The sequence below is a fragment of the Gastrolobium bilobum genome, unplaced genomic scaffold (genome assembly GCF_033153095.1).
Source record: "Gastrolobium bilobum isolate Gb01-03AN ecotype WA unplaced genomic scaffold, APGP_CSIRO_Gbil_v1 utg3757, whole genome shotgun sequence".
NCBI classification, from domain to species: domain Eukaryota; kingdom Viridiplantae; phylum Streptophyta; class Magnoliopsida; order Fabales; family Fabaceae; genus Gastrolobium; species Gastrolobium bilobum.
In genome coordinates this window covers 291,222-297,003 of record NW_026897545.1, presented here as the reverse complement: position 1 = coordinate 297,003, position 5,782 = coordinate 291,222, and positions in this window count along the sequence as shown.

Below are 5,782 nucleotides of genomic sequence, written 5' to 3'. Positions count from 1 at the left end.
ACTTGACTGTTAAGAATTTGGCGACTTGGATGGGGTTCCGCGTTTGGCGATCTGAGAGGCTTCGTGTCTGGTGTTCTGAGAACTTGGTAGGGCATGTGGCTCGTGAGAGGCTTTCTTGGTTGGCCACGTGTCCTCCGCAGAGAGGGTGGCTTTTCGGTTTTTGAGGGTTTGTAATGATGGGAAACTCCATCTTTGCAATTAACTGCAGACACCCTAACGTCACGAGATGCGGCGCATTAATGCGATGTGAGGGATGTCTTGTCTCCCTGAAATTACCAGAAAGTCCTTCATCACAACCGTCATTAGTTCAATGGTTGTTCCCATCCAACGGCTGATGACCGTGAGACGCTACACGTGTATGCTGGGTATTACCCTGAGGCTCTTTTAAAAGGGATTTCCCCTTCTTTATAATCTTCTTCACCATTCTCTGACTGTTCATGCTCTTGCTTTCTTTCTTCTGGTTTTACCTGCTGTGTGGGTGATTGTGCTGGCCTATTTCTTCTTCCATTCTTCTCATTCACTACCGTCTCCGTCACTTCAGGTATAGTGTTACTAGTTTGTGACTTTGATTTTTGATTTCTGTAATTTCTTTGCTTTCTTGCCTCTTGGGTTATGTTATTTCTTCTCCTTGCCATGGTTGAGCTAAAGGACTTGACTGGTGATGTAACACCCCGTGTATACCCAGTTTGTTAACATATCATCGTATTAAGCTGTGCTTAATTAAAAATGCGGAATATCTTTTTTTCAGTTATGACGTCATTATACTTAGCCAAGTTGATTACTTAATCAATTTCATAACATATCGCTTGTATGTAAATGGCAAATAAACATCTAACTGAAATTCCTCATAATATAGATAAAGTGAGTATCTAAAATCACGGATCTACAACACGTAGTCCGGACAATAATCCTGATACATTAATACAACTCCAACATAAAACAAGACATAATCAAGTCTATGTGGCATGGACAATCCTCATGCTCACCAAATCAACAGCATAACCAATAGAGTCTCAACAGAGAAATCCATAAACTGAAGCTAAAAGCATAAGATAGTAAATAGGATCCAACATCCAATCATAACAACATATCAGCATAATCAGCATAAACATGTAACATCTATCAGCTAAGCTCTGGCCTCCTGCCACTAGAGGTCTCAACCCCTGCGTTACCTGAACCTGAAATAAGCATTCCCCAAACGTGGGGTGAGAACTCTAAACCAGAAATCTCAGTAAGACAAGGGTTCCTCAAGGATCTTCTACCCCAAGCTCACTTACATGTGCAATATAAGTTCTAAAAACAGTAATTCAATATAAGTTCTCAAAACTATGCAGTACAATAGATATTCATGCTATGTGTGTTTAAACTATTCTACTGGCCAGAGAAATGTAGGAATACGTCTATCACCTACATGTAGTACAAGGAACACCGCTTACACCTCACCCACAGCCTCACCATATTGTAGGTACTACATACTCAGGCTTACCGTATAGGTGGAACACCACATGCATATCATAAAGGCACTAGCATATAACAGCTCAACAGCATTTCCAAAATATCAAAAGCTTGTAACACAACATGCATATAACCATACTCCCATGGGACATGGTGGAACCACAACATGGCTAAACCAAGGACACGAAAGCTTACCTTGCAAGCTAGCTATCCAAGCCAAGAGTCCAACACAATCTCAAAGTCCAAACACAGCAGTATCACAATCTGTTATGGACCAATAATATATCAACAATCATACTCTACAAGCATACAACATAAAGACAACGCATTTCTTTACGTTTTGCGTCTTAAGGCTTCACACAAAGCCACAAGCCCTTAATCACAATGATTCTGACTTAGTTCAATTAAAGCAGAAGTTCAACTTCAACAATCTAGGGTTCACAAACCCCCAGTAGCCCACCGCATGAACAGTGCAGCTACTGTTCTTCGCAAACCCAGAATATCCAGATATTCCTCGGGGACATATCCAGATATCAATATCCGGATATCATATCCGGATATCATATCCGAATACCCATATTCGGATATCAAAGGATCCCATATCCGGATATCAATATCCGGATACCATATCCGGATATTTCGCGACAGAATGCAGTTTCTACATTTCGCGAAGATATCCATCCAAGGTTCTATCTTTAACACTACAAAACGTCAAAGCATGCATTTTTACTCTGTTTTAAGTTCACATACCAGTTGGTTACTTGTTTAACTCAATAAACATGCCAAGACATCTCTTTTAACTCATTAAACTCAAGAACAAGGGTGGTAACATTTACCCAAGCTTAAAACTCAGCAAGGAAGGCTCATGGAGCTCACCAAACTACTCTTCTAGTTCTGACTTGGTTCAAACACGAAAAAGACACTTCAAGATGGTTCTTTCCCCACAAAGCTCACTACTTGGAGCTCACAATGGCAAGAACAAAGCTCTCACCACCTCAACTCAAGAGGACAACATTCAAAGCCACCAAACAGAGGACACTACTCAGCCAACAAGCAATCCACGCTCTCCCAAGACACACCTTCACAAGGCTCAAGTGTTTAGGATGAAGAATCCACCAAGAAAATGGTCTCTTACTTGAGTTTTGGTCAAGAACAAGGGAAGAGTGGCAATGGAACAGTGTATCAGCCTCCTATTCACGTAGCAACAGAAAGGATGCCTAGGGTTTTGGGCCAAAAGAGCCTATATATAGTGGTTTAAGTCTTAAACACACAGTATAAGCACTAATAGCTACGCTTAGCATTTTAATCTCAAACTTTGGAATCTGATCCTACTCATTTTTCTAAGATTTAACATATTTTTATTTTATTTTTCGGAGCACCTTTTCGGTACGTGTTTTTCATAGCCAGTATCAATTTCTGGCACCAATTCTCATTATTTTAACTTGAAACTTGTTTTACTAGTCCTATATAATATTATAGGAATTATCATGCACTTATTATAATTTTTCGGGATACTTTTTCGGTACGCATTTATACCGACTAGCAGAACCGGTATCTGCACTTTTCTTCCGAAAAGCGACTTTCAGCATTCTGAACCACTTTCTATAATTATTTAAGCCTCATAATAATTATTAGGGTCAATTATGGAATTATTTCCTAATTTCACATAATTAATTAATTAACTTCCTTAATTAACGGTGCGGGTTCTTACAGGTGAGGCCTTGCTGGAGTTGGAGGTAGTTGTTAAAGAGGAGGAGTTTGATGAGGCTTTTGAGGCACTTGACGGTTGTGTGGAGAGGGAGGCTATGCAGGCGTACCTCGCTGGCCGCGTTGGGGAGAGTAGTAACGTTCTGCCTCAGCGTTCTTTCATTCTTGGGATTGAGTCACTTCCCCATGGTAGAATACCACAGCTCTTAGGTTTCAGTGAAGAAGAAATCCAAAGAATTTTACCAGAAAGGGCTCTAAGACCTGTGGTTCCATATTCTGGTGAGGCTTTTGGCTTTGGTCAGTGTAGCAGTCATGGGTCTGTGCCTGGTAGAGGGTTTCTAGATCCGGTAGGCGTCGGTCCGGTGGGTCTTGGAGTGGTGTCGGGTCTCATCCTCTCCAGAGGAGGCATTCTGTATCTTCTGGTCGTTCCTCCCATGATTATAGGGCTGGCTCACGTCACCGTGCTTTACGACGCTCAGCCTTTGGGGTAGGGCGACTTATTGTCCCTTATCTTCTATCAATCGTGAACCTCAGAACCTCCCCTTAGAACTGTATTACCAACCTCGTCCCTTACAAATAATCCATCCCACAGTAGAAACTCCTGTCGCCTTATGCACATCTTGTAGCCACGTTCCTCAAATTCCTAAATCCTTTCACCGCCGTAAATACGACGAATCAACTGACAACCGGTTGGGTAGGTACCACCCAGAGGATGGTCGACTCGTAAGGTATGGCGTGTGGGATGCCATTTACGAAGACTTGGGGCTTTATAAAGTGCCACCCGCTTGGTGGCCTCCTCCCCTAAGTTATTCAGACTTCTATACATCGAGCTCTTCAGAAACCTATGACTCTTCTGGTAAGTTCATTTTGTGTGAGTTATACTCGGTTTGTGTTTGTTGGTGAGGGGGGTGTTGGTGGTTTGGGGGGTAAATGTCGGGCGGTATGGAAGTTTGCAGCTGAATGATTTAGACTTCTGTTGACGTCGGTTGAAGTGTTTGGCATTTGAATGTGTTTTTGTCACTCCTCCCAGGTTTGGTTAGTGGGTAATTTCTTATCTGTTCATGGCAGTCACCGAAACTAACGAACGATTTTTGGTGAGGAACTGGGTAGACGAAGATGTGATATCTTATTCTTCTTGTTATACAAGTACGAATGTTTTAGGCGAGGCTTATAGGTCCGAAGGCAACTTTGACTTCACTAAAGACGCTGTAGACGACATCAAATGGCAATGCTGGTAGTGAGGGAGGTTGACCGAGTCTGTGACAAGCCACGCCATGAAGCAATCTCTCAATGACGATTCTTTGCGTACAAAACCCACTTTACTGACCAGAAAGTTAGGTTCCCTTTCTCTGAATTCGAGATGTGAGTGTTAGCCCATCTGCAGGTTACACCTTCTCAACTACACTCCAACGCTTGGGCGTTTGTTCGAGTGTTTGAGAAGATATGCCGCTATTTTGTATGGGTGTGCTCTGTACGGTTACTTTTTTACTGTTTCCAAGTGTCTTCCTCTTTAAAGAAGCTTGGTTAGGTTTCTTTGAAGGCGGGCACCAAACTGGGAGCGATATTCTCAACATATGCTGATTCGTATAAAAAATGGCGAAATACTTTCTTCTGGGTACATCCAAATCTTGTCGAGGGGGAGGTACCTTTCTTCGTTGATCGGGAGAGTGGGGAAAGTCGGATTGAGCTATATTGGACTAGGGCACATTATAAGGTTCTTGCCAGTAAGTATTCATTTGGTTACGAAACTTTGTCTCAGGAGGAAAGATGGGTGGTGGAATGGTTCTTGAAAGTTAAGGAGTCTTTCAGGAAGTGGCCCACGAAGAATGTGTTATGTTATGGAGGTGTGGCAGCAACTTGTAACACTTGGGATGGCCAACTTTTTACGAGCATTCATTTTTCTGTCCTTACTAATGTTTGTTTGTTTTCCAATTTGTAGTTGAAAGTTTGTCGATGGATACGTTGAAACTAGCACGTGAGGCGGCTGCCAAGGTTAGAGCTGCCGGCGGTGGGTTTCCTTCAGCTGTGCCTGCTCCTGCCACGAAGGGCAATGAGGTTAATAAGTGAAAACAAAAATTTCTTCACCGTCAAAAGAAGAAAAATTTGCTCTGCGGCTGATATTCCTGTCGGCGAGTTGGTGAGAAGGGCGACTGGGCCCATAATAAGAGATCCGACGAACACGATGAGGGGTTCGTCAGCAAGCGAGTCTACTCTCGGGTCTGCCTCACCAGGGCGTGCATGCTCAGGGCAGAAAAGACCAGGTGATGAAACCTTGGTCTCCTCATAGGGTGAAAAGGTGGCGAGGACTGAGGTACTTGAGTCTGAGCAGTCGACGGATAGTGACTGCTATGCCATGGGCGGTTTCCTTGATGACTCAGGCGATTGTGGGGCGATGGTGACCAGTACTCACGGTGAGGGGGTTTATTTTGATGGCAGGCAGCGAAAGAACTCCTTAACCCGCTGTGATCCCAGTGGGCAGAGTCTTGAGGTTATCAGAAAAGGACCTCAACTCAAGCTTCCCTAAGCCAATGCTGAATATGGCGGTGCCAGAGCAGATCAATCGCAGGAGATTATAGACTGTACGCAGTGATTATTGGTCGGGTGTTGGCTATCCAAGAGG